This window comes from Oxyura jamaicensis, chromosome 4 (genome assembly GCF_011077185.1).
Source record: "Oxyura jamaicensis isolate SHBP4307 breed ruddy duck chromosome 4, BPBGC_Ojam_1.0, whole genome shotgun sequence".
Taxonomy (NCBI): Eukaryota; Metazoa; Chordata; class Aves; order Anseriformes; family Anatidae; genus Oxyura; species Oxyura jamaicensis.
The window spans coordinates 31011772-31025845 of record NC_048896.1 but is presented as its reverse complement, the minus strand read 5'-3'; the positions used below and the strand labels follow the sequence as shown (position 1 = coordinate 31025845).

Sequence of the window (14074 nt, the reverse complement as noted above, 5' to 3'; positions counted from 1 at the left end):
TAATAACCTTTCAGTGGAATAATATTTTGGACTTTGAGGGAAGGACTATAAAGAGTTAAAGAGTAAAGAAAAAGATGGAAAGTTATGAGGAGAAAATTGCGTTTGCACAGTTTAAATTCTATACATAAGGTACATCATATTTAATATAATTGTGGTGAGTTAGCACTGAATTCATGGCTGGCAATACAGACATCCAGTTCAGAGGAGAAAAAAAATACAAGAAGAACAACAAACCACTGCATAAGGAAACCTTAGCGATTTGCAGATCAACAGCAAGCAAAAAGAAACCTTTATCCAGTGTACATAGTCTAATTCATACTGAAAACACAGAAGTGGCAACTGTGGAGCTTGCAGGCTTTCCTTCAGAACTGGCAGACATCTTGCTGGAGTTATGAAGGATAGGAAATTATCATACCAACTATTACGTGTATTGCAGTCCCTGTGCTTTTTATAGGCACAACTAAATGATCCCTGCAAAAGACAATTATCTACTTTATTGGAGCTGAATAGCTAGGCCCTTTTATTCACATCTGCAACATTAGCTAAACTATACCAGATACAAAGTGAGAGCCTACGTGTCCAATACAAAACTGTTTCGTTCTTCCACGGGTGCTGTTCCTACCATCATCTCTCTTTTTCTGTGTAACTTCCAAGCCAGAGTCTGTGAAAACAACTCCGTTGATTAGAAGATAAAATACTTAATTCATGCAGGTCAGGGCAGTAATGTAGAAGCTGAGATCAAAGGCAGAAAGCTGTCAGCAGTTTTGTCAGTGCCTTGCATTAAGCCTGACAGCAGTCAGATTGACTCAGTGAGGCTCAGGCTGCAGAGATGGGCATTGTCCTGCAGAGCAACCCAGAGAACTGCAGAGAACAAGCACCTCAGCACTCCCCTGACTGTGATTTCCAACAGTAGCAGCATGTCTCAGGCTGCCAAGGGAGGGGACTTCTGTCACTGAAGCATGTGAGATTATGATGATCTGTATTCGCAGACTGTTGCAGGGATGTTGATGATAGCTCATACAGATGATAGCTATACACTAATGAATGCAGGCAGAAGAGGTAACGCTGATCTATTTACCCATCTCTTGACTGTAACTATGCAGCCAAAGCATGACCGAATCTGTTTCATGTACTTACAGATCACAAAAGCAGCAATCATACAATTAGAACAGATGGTTTGGCTGAACTTGCTGGTGTGTGACTTAAAGCTCTATTTAACAATTTCTGTTAACGATCGCCACAATTTTCATCTCCTGAGCTTAAATCAAAGTCCTCATTCAAGTGCCCTTGAGACTACCAGGAAAACCAAAATGTGTTTTCCGTGGGTTTGTGTGAGGCACCTAACAATGTATACAAACAACATCTCAGAAAAAAATCCTAATGCCGTGGTGTATGCAAAAATTTCACTAGCAACTATTTACACTTTGGTTCTTAGTTTCAATTTTAATTTATTTGTCTTTCTCTACAGTGTTTTTTAAAGTTTTATTTATTTTCAACTTTTTCCTTTAGTTTTCATATTTGCTTGCTAACCCAGGAGCCAACAGGAACTAACTAGTCAGAACTAATATTACAGCTAATTTGCACTATTTTTAAATGGTTAACATTTTTGTCAAATTTTGTTCTCAACTTACGGATGCAGTCTTTCCCAACTATGCTGGTCTCCTTCACCTACACAGATAAATATTGCCATATTGCATATTTACAAGAGCTAAAGTAGGATTCAAAACGTTGGATTCCCAGATAACATCTGTGATGTTCTAGGACAAATAAAGCGTACACCAAATGAAAGGGTCCAGTTGAAAGAGCAGATCAGAGGAAGGAAAGGGTGGGGAAGGAAAACTGACTGTCTTTGGAGCTTCATTTCTCCCAAGGCAGCAAAACCTATGCCACCATTTCCTCAGCATCCTTCCTTACACACAGCATCCTTCTACTGAAATCACACAGCCCAGGCAAAATGTGACCGGCTTACTTGGCTTATGCAAACAGATACTTGCCATCAGGGTTAACCCCTGCATTACTGTGGACTTCAAAACTCAAAGACTCTTTGGGGGAGGGCTACATTCACCACCTACATTCATCTCCTAATTAGTAGTGATTAACTGATATTAATGATGTTCAGCATCTACTGAGTACTGAATTAAAGCACTTTACACACTCTCACTAGCTGCAAGACACAGCAGGGCTCTCACCCAGCACTTTGGTTCTAGCCTTATCAAACAAGCTTATATCCATTGTTGCCAGCTGCCAAAACGGCATGGTCCAGAAGCACACACGTACCACTGCCACGTGCTTGTGTCACCATCTGTGTATCTATGGCCAGTGCCTACTGGCTCCAAACATTCCTCTCTTCCAAGATTCCTCCCACCTGCCGACACGTGTCTCAAAGCCAGCCATGTCTCAAAGTGTACCATGGGCATTTTTCATAACCATTATGAAAACAGAAACGTGAAACATTATCAAAAGCAGTTTTCACTGGAAAATTGAAAATTCCTTAAGAAGTCAACAGGTCAAGGGTCAGTGCTCAAGTCTGCTTTAAGGTATACTCATTTCTGTATTGACTAGACTTTATATATGTGCTTTCTCTGGCACACAGAAATCCTAGAATTCCTTAATCCTTGTTTCCAGCCCTTTTCCATCCTGCCCCTCTCCACTGTTTAAAAAACTGACCAGAGAGAGGGGATCTATTTTACATATGAGCTGTGCAACACAGATGGTGCCAGCATTACCATCAGGAAAGCCATATATAAGTGGTCATTAAGTTTGGCAAGAATGACAAATGTCAGTCTAGGTACAGCTTAATACCCATATGCCCTTAACAGTCCTATCAAAGCTGGCCCTGGAGATGTCCCAAAGGACTGAATAATTCAGCCTTTGTATGAAAACACCCGGCTATACCATGCAGCAGAGTCTTACCACCTCCGCTTCACTGTATTTGTGAAGCACCGAGGTACCTGGAATTTGTCAAAGGCTTCAGGCAGAAGATGCCCTATTTAAGACCAGGCACTCTAAGGGCCGTGCTTCCTTTCCTCCTCCCCCGGTAGAAAACCGGGGGGTTGTATTGTTTTATCCACACTACAATTAATATTGTACTGTCTGAAAACAATTCAGGTTGGTTTTAAGTATTTCATGAATGCTAATATAGTAAAACTGAACAATGACAGAACACAATAAGACATAAGGGACAGACATTTCAGGGTGCTGTTGTATACATTTTGGCCTCTGATTGTCACAACCATTATTCAGAAATACTAATAGCTTTCCCATCTGCATTGCACACTTCAAGGTTACAAACAAACAAACAAACAAACAAAAAACCTGCACGTAAGTTTTAAGCACTTAAATTGCAGTTTATGAGAGGCAGAAATTAACTACACAGTGGTTTGTGAACACTGGCTAAAGGGTTTTTGTTTGTTTTAGTTTTTATCTTTTTTTTTTTTTTAATTTAAAAAAGCAGTTAAGAAAAAAGTTAATATGACCTATAAATTAGAGAGAGAAATAAATTTAAACAAGAAATTATCTCAAAAGGATGTACACAGCTGTATGAGTTATTTTTCTCTTTTTTTCCCCAGTTTCATCCAGCTAAATTTACTACCCCAGTAAGTAAAGACGGTAAAATGTTATTGTGTATTGTATTTGCTGTTACAGAATAATACTTACATACAATTCCTAGAAAACTCTTACGGCACTACTGTAAGAATTGTTCTTCATATTTGCTTCATCTTCCAACCAGAGGATTTTTTTTTTTTTTTTTTTAATTTGAATCTCCATGGATTTGTTTTCCCATATACATACAAAAATGCAATCACCATCTAAAAGTCACATCCTAAGGTGGCACATCCAACGTGCAACAGCCACACTGACAGGAAAGATGCAGGGAAGACTCAGGAGAGCAGTGGCTCTGTTGGTGTAGTACAACAGCCAGATGTGGTGGAACTTAGCAGTGCCTCAAGGGCAGAGATTATTCAACGGAGGGGCTTCGAAAGCAGCAGCATTCTGTCCACGGGCCTCCATGGACAATGAAAGCCTTCGATCAAGTGTTGTGCATCAGAAGGTCTTTGTTTATTTATTTTTTGTTAGTTTTTTTAAAGAATATAAGCAAGACTGGTACACTAGCAAACTATATAAAATGAGCTGGTATTCAAGTTCAGGATGAACAGAACCTTGAGAACAAGAATGGATTTTAGAAGCAGGATTGTTTCCATCTCGGAAGTTAAGTAGACCTTTCAGTAAATTCAGGTTATCCTCAACCACAATAAAACCACCTTCTCTTCAACATCAGGCTTAAATTAATTTATCTCTAGTGTTTTATACATATCATGTATAAATTATAAATTATATTAAATTATATTAATTAAATTATATTAATTTTAATTTACATGTAGGTGTTTAAATATATAGACTTCTCACTCCTCTTCAGAGCAGCCCAAAGTGTTGGTTTTGTAAGCAAGCGATTAAACTGTGTACAATCAAACAGGTCATTGTCCTTTGTTTTTACTTATCTTACTTTGCAGGATTTATACGGAACGGAATGTATTTAGTGTGATTTATGACAGGGAGATCTTCCCTCATTCTCTGTCCCTCTCCCTCTCCCTCTAAAATCAGGCCACCGGTTCCCCTATAACATCCAAAAGAATTCCTGGGATACATTTGCTGTCTTGTACGAGAGAGGAATGTTTGTATTCCATGCAAAATATTCAAAGAAGCCATCTCTCCTTTTAGTCAAAGGAACATTAACAGCTATGTGTTTTAACCCTGACCTTACCATTAAATGCCATGATCCCAACTCAGCCTCCAGGCAATTAAAAAAAAAATAAATCGTTTGAGTATATCCAGCCAACAATTTCCATGTAAAAAAAAAAGTTTAAGTTGGAGCCATGTGGTCTCAATCAGGCAGTAAAAAACTCTCTGTATGTTCTTAAATGCACAACTGCAGTATGCCCATAACCTCTCTTTTAAATCATCTTAACCAGATCTGAATCACTCTCACCACAAATGATTCGGTGGCCCTGGAATGTGCTGGGGTAGACAGAGTTGCTCTGCAATGGACGTTGGGACATTTCCCACTTCCCTAGTGTTAAGAGAATAGTCTGCAGGGAAAGAAAAAAAAAGGCTAAAAAAAAAAGGCTAAAGCCAAGACAAAAAGTGACATCACAGTTCAATCATTCAAGGGAAAAAGGAAAAAATGCAACTACTGCCTAATAAATCAGTGCTGTGTGCCACAAACCACAGTGAGCCAACACAGCCAAAGAACAGCTTTTTTTTTTTTTTTTTTTTTTTTTTTCCCTTTATTCACCCCCTGCTGAAGCAGCGATACCACAAGCAGCTGGCAGATCTGTGTGTAATTGTATTCACAGAGAGCTATTGAATTCATTAAGCTAGCCAGACTCGGAGAAGTCGATCAATTAAAAAAGCAGAACCACCATGATTTCAGTAACAATCTGCACATCCCTTTATGAAGCACTACAGCACTGCTTGCTGTGGGCGGCCACATTTTTTTTTTTTTGGCACAAATAAGAATTTATGTGGCCCTTCATTAAAAGCTTGTAGGCTGATCACTCAGGATCAGCCAACGCCAGTGAAGTACTTGTATCACCTGGATAAATGCTGCTAGCCTCCTCCGCTGCTCCACTGGAGTAAGCAGGAACTGTAGGCACTAAGCACCTTACCTTTCTCAGGACATCTCAGAAGGAGTTCCAAAACATGACTTACTTCTGCAGTTATAGTAGAGGAAGGGGAATGTGGGAATGTAATTCCCCAGGGGCTCCTAAAAGTCAAATTTAAGCAGCAAATAAGCAAGCTTCACTTAACTAACTGTAAGATTCTTGTGTCACTTACACTTTAAAATCTGTCTGCAGCCTGAAAGACTTTCGGTCTTAATCACCTCAAAAACAATTTAAACATGTAGCCAAAGTGATGTGCATTTAAAGCAGGAAGAGGCCAGAGCCAAGACGTTTGGATCCAGATATTAACCTTCTCCTACTTCAGGGATGTTGGAATCCAGGGGGTTTGGTTAAGGCCCATCTCTGAACTCACTCAGTGCCAAACCTCACAGTCAGTAGAAAATATGATTTAACATATCAAAGCAGGAAAAACAGCATAAAGATGTCAGATTTTTCCACCACATCAATCAAGGAAAAAAAAGAAAAAAAGTCATTATAGCACCCATGTAAATTGTGAAACTGAAAGCAGCTTCTGAGAAAACCTGACATAGTGCCATCAGCAGGGGGGAACCCAACTCTGGAAAACACCATTCCATTTTTAGCTCCGAAAAAGAATCTTTGCTGGTTCTAGTGTGCAATTCCAGTTCAGTGAATAACTTGCCATAAATAGAGTCAGGAACTGCCATAGAAAGAAGTGTCTTAGTCCTCTGCAAACAAAACGTGCACTAAATAGCACCGACATCCTAACACATTGCAAACTATCCTGCTGAGCAGCATTTTGAAATTATTCCAATGAATTTAGCAGATTTATTTATTTATTTATTACGAATGAGCACACCAAGCAGACTGTTCTTCCAAATGAATGGTGAAGGTCAGAAAGGGTGAGTTTTGGTTCCATGTTTCTGAACTAGAAAAAAAAAAAAAACAAAAGTTGCAGACCTCAGAACAAGCAGGTTATTGGCAGTGCCTGCTATACTTTGCACAACCACCCATTTGCACAATCAGCATATTTTTCATGTGACTAGATTCACCTTCACAAATCTCTGATAAACCAGCAGAAAATAAGGCAGTAGAGGAAAGGTGCTGCGTGCCATTCCACATAAAACACTGAAATAACTACTTGAAGTAGTTAATTGTGCCAGAGTTAAGAAATGAGAAAGGAAAGCTTTCCTCTTGTCAGGTCTATTGTCCTAGTAACCCTTCCCCAACAAGTACATAAATATGTTCAATGACCTGATCTTCTATCCTTCCCTACAATTACTACATATTTGAACATTTGTATTTCAAGGGTTTCTTATTTATCACTTAAAGATAACCCATGTAGCAAGACATAACAGCATGCTGATAGCAGTGCTTCTCATTAGCTTTAAAATAAATGGGTCCCTAGAGTGAATTTCTTTTGACAGCTAGGTGCCATTTCTGAAAGCAGGGCATTTGGATTAACCTGCTGCTCTGCTGATTTTTATAAAACTTTTCTGAAAGACAAGATACAAGATAGGGAGAGGGAAAAAAAAAAGAAATTTGTTACAAAGCAATTTATTCTGCTAGCAAACTTAGAAGACAGCAGTCTTCTGACAGCAGTCAGCTTTTAAATAAAGCAAGACCAGCTAAATCACTTTGCTTATTGGAAGACAACCAAGTTTCTTTTTGCAGCTCTTGTCCTCTCTAAGACAGTCATTTATCCAAGCACATCCACTCTTCCACTGTATGTAAGCTTTCATTTGCATGCACTAAAACAGAAAGCCCTCCGATCTTTTTGTTTTTTTTAGAACAGATTTGCTTGGCCCCTAAGGCTGGGGGGGAGAAAGGGGGAAGGTAAGAGGGGTAGGAGGGGTTACAGGGGGCAGGGGGGGACGACCTCTGAATGAATGCCAATCATTTAAAACCGGTCTATTTTTGGTTGCTAAAGATAAACAGACTTAGGAAGCATCTCATCCCTTTTCACTCCCCCATCCTCCCTGAACTTTAGCTTTATAGGTATTGTCTGTGAGGGAAAACCTTCGCTGCCCAGGTTCAGCTCTTGCACTTAAAAGAAATGGGTTACTCTGCAAGTTAAAGCCACTCTGTTCTACATGATTCAAAACAAAGAAGATCTGCAGAAAAACCAATACTGAAGCCATTTGGAAAGCTTTCCAGAATTGCACAGGTACTTAGGAATGTGACTAAAATATATACATTCTTGCAGTGCGTTTTGGAAAACGAGAAATGAGGAAAAATTTACTGCTAGGCGCTGTTTGGAGACCACTATTACTGAAGACGCACTGTATGATTCACTCGCGTACTTTTTTCCCCTCCCCTGTTGTAGTAAAACAGCTAAGCACCTTATTCTTTCTTGCATCTTTACACACATTTAATGCTGGCACTTACCGTTGTGGAACAGACGGACCCCAACCCCCCCAAAGAAGCTGATGGCTGATCGTCTCAGGATCCTTTATTTCTTGCCTATCCCCGGCTCTGAGCTTTGCTGCTCTAAATTCAGCCTAGTTTGCAGAAGAGCAGAGGAAAAATTAATAGAGAGCCGAGTTGCCAAAATTCCAGCCACTCACGGACAGCAATGAAGACGTTCTCCCCGGTTCTGAGTGATTCCAAAGAACAAAGCCTGCTGGCAATGAGGAAGCGGAGTTTAAGTCCTGTGGCTTCAGTCCAGCTGTTGCTCTCGCTTTTGCTTCAGCGTACGTGAGAGTGTTTGTATGAGCTTGTAATGCATGGAAGAGATGGGGGCTGGGGAGAAAAAGAGGGTGTGTGTAAGGGGAGGAATGCTAGTCATATCCAAAAATAACATGAAGGAAGTAATGTGGCGATCCGTCTCCCCCCAGTCTCTCCCCTTATCACATGTGCAGAGTATCTCTACCCTAAGATTCTGATCTCAAGAGTAGGTAGAGAAAAAAATCCAGTGTGACTTGCAGCTCGCTTGATTGTGCCATTAAGCTGGAACTGAGGAGCTCTACACTTTCAAAGACATGTCAGAAAAAGCATGATTTAGTAGCAGTCTACTCGGTAACACTGAAGCCAGAGTGCATTTCACACTGTATGCATTCGTTTGTTTGCAAACTGGAGAGAAAAAAACAGAATGGTTGCCTTTCCAGAAGTTCCTAAATTCCAGTCCTAGGTATTTCTAAATGGTGATTGTTAAAGTAGAAAATGTTGCAAATATACAGTATAATGCAGAAATAGGGATATAAAATATTTTTTAATAGTTTATTTTTTCATAAATTATTTCCACAGTCAGGGAAACACTTATCAAAACAACTACAAGAACCAACCAAACAAACAAAAAAGAAAACCCCACAGAAAAATAAATGAAGACTTCTTTCCTAGGTAATCACAAAGCTGCAATGTAACCATTGTCAGCAGTAAAAAGCTTTAAAATACTGGTTTAAATAATAATTCTGGGCTTTTTAAAATCATGAAAATGGTCATTAACAAGTGAACAACAAATTTAAGGAAGAATAATAAACAATTAGTGATAGCCTTGCCTTTTGATTGCTTCATTTAATCTGGACTCTGTCAAATAAATTTGAGGGTCACTAAAGCTACTTCTATGCCCAGAAGCAGTCTCTAATGACAATTTCTGGAGATTGTTTATTATATCAAGTCAGGCTTGAATTTCAGACAAGTGTCCTCAAGATATTACAAACTACCACAATATATTTTATTCTCCTATCATACTGCTTTCTGAGAAGTAAGCAGCATTACTTTTTGAAAGGCTTAATTAGAACACAACAATATGAAGAACGGGCAAAGCAATCTTGGATTTAATTTAATCTGCTGCAGAATAATTTACCCCAAGATCCTCAGGTAACTGACATGGTGCTTTAGAAAAGGAAATCTGGTCACTCTTAGCAATGAATAGTTCTGAAATAACAATTCTCACAACAGAAATAAAAATGGGCAAGAAAGAAGAAAAGCATTGAACCTGCAGCGTGCCAGTTTCGCGAATGATAGGAAGAAACAACTACCAGTTTACACAAGAGTTTGTTCCTTAGTATGGAAGACAGTATAGCTCAGACATCAGACATCGAGATTTCTGCATCCAGAGTCAATGCTTTTTCTGGACTTATTTATTTATTTATTTATTAGTCCATTAGTAAGACTAATGGGTCTGTGGATAAGGAGCTTAGGTTTTATCGAACCCATATAATACCGCTCCCTACATTCCACTTACATTAAAGAAATTACAGCACTTTTCGAAAGCTAGTAGCAAAAAATTGTTATGGTAAATTTTAAAATTACAAGTACACTCTATGTTGAAGGTAAGTCTCAGAAGCCTATAGAAACCATCTGGAATGAAAGTAAGTTATGATGATTTAAGTTTGCCTTCCTGCATATTCACTAGAGACTGAATTTCAATATATTTCAAGGCCATAAAAAGTTACAGTAAATCCAAGTTCTGTATCAGGAAGTTCCCTGAGCCCTACTGTGATGTACTTTTCTCCTGGTACTTTACTCCTTGGTAAGCATTACATATCTTGGCTTCCTTTCCTGTCTCAAGGTTTGCCAGCCCAAATTCTACCTGACAAACTTCACATGCAAGAAAAGATCAAGAACAGATAAGATTACCTGAGGGCTTTTAGTCCACACCTCATCTCATCTTGAATATCAGCTGCACTGAATTTGCTGACCTGGCTAATTACGGTTCTAACTTGAAAAACCATATGCTTTCAGTGGACATCAATAAGCCCGTATCTAGTTTCATTGCAATTTAGTCTCCAGAAGAAAGAGATTTGTCCAAAACCTTGCTCCAGACATTTGAATTTGTTCTGCTCACTGTTATTGGAAAAGCAAGGGACTGGAAGAATATGAATTCAGAGGAAGTATAAAATGACAACATAAACATGAAAAAGCAAGCCAAAAAACAAACAAACAAAATCCCTGTCCCCCACTTTCCTCTGCCCTGTCATAACCAGAGACGCAAAATCATCAAGTGGCTTTCCGGAGAATTTGAAACCCTGACAACCAGAAATTCAAATAAAATGTGATAAACTAAGGCTGAGTAGCTCAGTGGGTGATGTTCCACAACATTTATCCATCGAACTAATCATTACTAGGATTCTTGTCACTGTCGGAAGTCTACACAGGTAACAAATGCATACAGCACAAAAAATACCTAGAAGTACTTGTTATTGTATAATTAGTGAACTCAAAAACATTACTCCACTAACATTGGGGTTATTTACCTCCAATATAATGTAACCCTATCCCATGTAAGAAAATTACAACCGTACATTTGGTAATTTGCAGCTGATTTGCTCCAAGTATCATCTTATTTTGTGACTACAAACATTTCAGCTGCAAGTTTCAATTTCTGATGAACATTTCTCCTATTTCAGTTTGCTTTCCAACTATCCTCAATTCTAGTTTAGAAAGGAAGGAAAAGAAAATGATATATTATACTTTCTTTCACTGAAAGTTCATTCTCACTACGGCAGAAAAGAGAAAGGCAGGAGTAAAGCTTTGTCTAGTAAGATACAGTCACCATAAACCGGTTGCTCCCTGGACCAGGTGGCTACAGTAATTTCTGAAGCATTAGATACATGGATAAGAAATGATAACAAGCAAACTATAAAGCAAATTCAAGATTCCTTAAGGGTGATCAAGGGTTCGAACCGATGTCAGAATTGGCTACTAGTGGCTTCTGAAAAGCAACATTTTCTCTTATTGCTATATGGTAAGACCCGGTGAGAGAGGTTGTGGCAGACTCTCCGGGACTGTTTGCATGAAGAAGCCACTACTTTTCATCTTTCCTCTCCTGAGAATAATAGTGCAATATAATAACATCCATGTATTAAGGAGAAAAAATAAATTTGACTCACTTCTTCTCACCACTTTGTAGACACAAGCTCTGGTGAACTGGGCCATTTAACAACTTCAGTGTCTCGGACTTTGTACGCACAAATGTGTTCCCAATATAGCATATGTAAATCTGACATTCAGCAGCAAAGGTCACACAGTGTTTGAATGTAGGGAGCACTTGCATGACCAGGGCTATAATCTAAGAAAAGAAGCAAGACTGGTGAAAAATGCAAAAGAGGTAGGAAGCTGAGGTCAGACAGCCTACATATTCCTCACACATATTTTCTTTTTAGAAAGCTACGTACCTTAATTGTTCAAATGATGAGCTATTTTGAGTGTACCTTTGATTAGGTAGGAAAACATTTAAAGTTTTTTGTTGTTGTTTTGTTTTTTGCTTTTTTTTTTTTCTATCCATACAGCCCCTCCAACTTCTAATCATGATTTCTGTCACTACAGACCCAAAGCATGATTTCCCCTGATCTCTATCACCTTCCTCACTGCCCCTAAAGATTTGTGTTCTTTTAAAAAGCAGAACTATTTCTGTGGTAGATGCTTAGAGAGGAGTTTTTTCTCCACAAAGATAAAGCGTGAAGTATTTGCATTCTCTGAAGTTATTTAGGTGTCAAAATTTCATTCTTAAGGGGGCTAAAGAACACTTAGACGTTTTTGAAAGTAAGATTTCACTGTGTAGTTCCAAAGTCTTCTCTTAGAGGAATAACATAAGTTAGTATTTAAGAGAAATACAATCCTCCCCCTCCTCCCCGCCTAATATATTTGAATAAATGTTTAGAAAAAATATGATCTTTTAAATAAAACAAAATTTCCATAACACTTGCCTTGCATCAAAACTTTCTGTGCAGAAAGAGAAAAGAACATACACTATTCTACCTTTGGGGTCTCTGATGTTCTGTTTACAAGCACTGTTAATTCTCTTAGACGTAAGTACAGATGCACAAGAACGAGGTATTAGAAACAGCCATACAGGCTGTGTACATAAAGTGATGTGTACAAATACCTCATAATATGATAATTAATGAGATTTCTTCCACACAACTCAAGGGCAGAATTAATATCGTACCTCAACTGAAGTTTCAAAGAAATCACAAACTTCTCAAATCCCGTGCCGATTGAAATGAATGGTAGCTACAAGCTACAGCCCCAAGCAGGATGCCCCCGGGGTCAATATCTGTATCCCACTGACAGCATGCATTCAGGCAAGTTTGATTTTCCAAACGTTTCATTGCTGCATTGTATCGTTAACTGTTAGAAATACATATTTGTTACAATTACGCCAATAAAAATTCTCATAATCTGCACTTAAGCCGGAAAGTCAATCAAATATAGGAATGCTGTTGAGTACACATCTCTTTGATTTAGATGCCAGAAGGAATTCTCCAAAGACCCAAATATGCAAGAACAATAACTATTATTTTCCAGACCAGTTACTACATCTGATTTCAATGAAAATTTGTTTACTTTTTGGAGTTACATGCAGGCACCCCAAGCCCAAACAAGTCAAATGGCTGAAGTATTTTGTTTAAGTAAAAGAATCACCTATTTCTTTCGCTGTCTTTTAAAATCCCTTGTAATCTCAGGATAAGTATATAATAATCAGTCCTGAAATGGGTTTCATTTAAGTTCCTGAGTGATTAGAGGTAAAATCATCCTAAAAGGATGCAGAAACTAGGGTGGACATGAGGGTAGCCAGAGGTTTCTACGACCCAACACATTCACTCATGTAATTCATTTACTGTCCGTATGATTTGTGCACTGGGGATATTCTGCTTGAGGCCGTAACTCATAGGAACTATTTTAAATAGACAGTGAATCTGAGAATCTTGTGCCTTTTCTGATCTTTCTATGTATCTGTGGATTTAGTTCACTTTTATTCACATGTTAATGGAACATACAAGCCTAGAGTGTGCAAACAGTTAATGAATCTCTATTACCTGCTGTCACAAAGTACAAATCCAAATAGCCCCTTCCAAAATATACATATTCTCAGACAGAGTTAAAGATTTCCACAAATAAACTTGTCCTTCGAAATCTATTAAAGAAAATTTTGCTCATTTTTATACATTTCATAAAAATGTATAAATCCAGTATAGTGCTAGAGAAATCTGTCAGCTTTGGTTGTATAAAATAACAGACTACACCTAAAAATTGTTGCCACTCTTGTAAAACAGTTTTCAGAATGAAAGCCACCTAGTTCTGCCCCTATTCTATCCTTTTCATTTTTTTCCCCTTTTTATTTATTTTTTTTTTCAAGTCCTTATCTACATCAGTTACTACAGAAAATCCTTGAGAAGTGCCAGAAAACAGATGTAGCTTGAATACAGCACCTTGGTCACCTTACAAGCCACAGTTTTTAGTGACTTTCCTTTCTAAGGAAACAAGGCAAAACTCTGGGACAACTGACCAGACTCTGGTAGCAGTACTACTTGAAACAGACTTTCCTTCATTACCAGCACCTCCTCCTTTACACACACAAAGGTCCAGGAAGTCTGCAGGTGACACTGCTGCCACTTTAGCCAAGAAACAAGAAGTGAGAGAGCCATGTTAGAAGCTCATAAACCATTTTCTTTGTGTGGTTTCTGGAAAGTAACAAAATAAACCATGAA

General features: G+C 38.5%; 1 protein-coding gene across 9 annotated transcripts in view; it reads right to left on the bottom strand.

The window, feature by feature from the left end:
* Window positions 1–14074, bottom strand: part of PALLD (palladin, cytoskeletal associated protein) — a 197729-nt gene that overhangs the window by 141771 nt on the left and 41884 nt on the right. Inside the window, exons 1-2 of one of the 9 annotated variants that reach the window (XM_035326434.1) lie at window positions 11474–11549; window positions 8207–8381 (exon numbers count right to left, since the gene is read on the bottom strand). The exons of 6 other annotated variants lie outside the window; for them this stretch is intronic. The gene's annotated coding sequence lies outside the window, so the exon portion shown is untranslated. Of the gene's footprint in view, window positions 1–8027; window positions 8169–8206; window positions 8382–11473; window positions 11550–14074 lie in introns of those variants that run through there. 2 more of the 9 variants (XM_035326433.1, XM_035326436.1) reach the window with 2 other exon arrangements.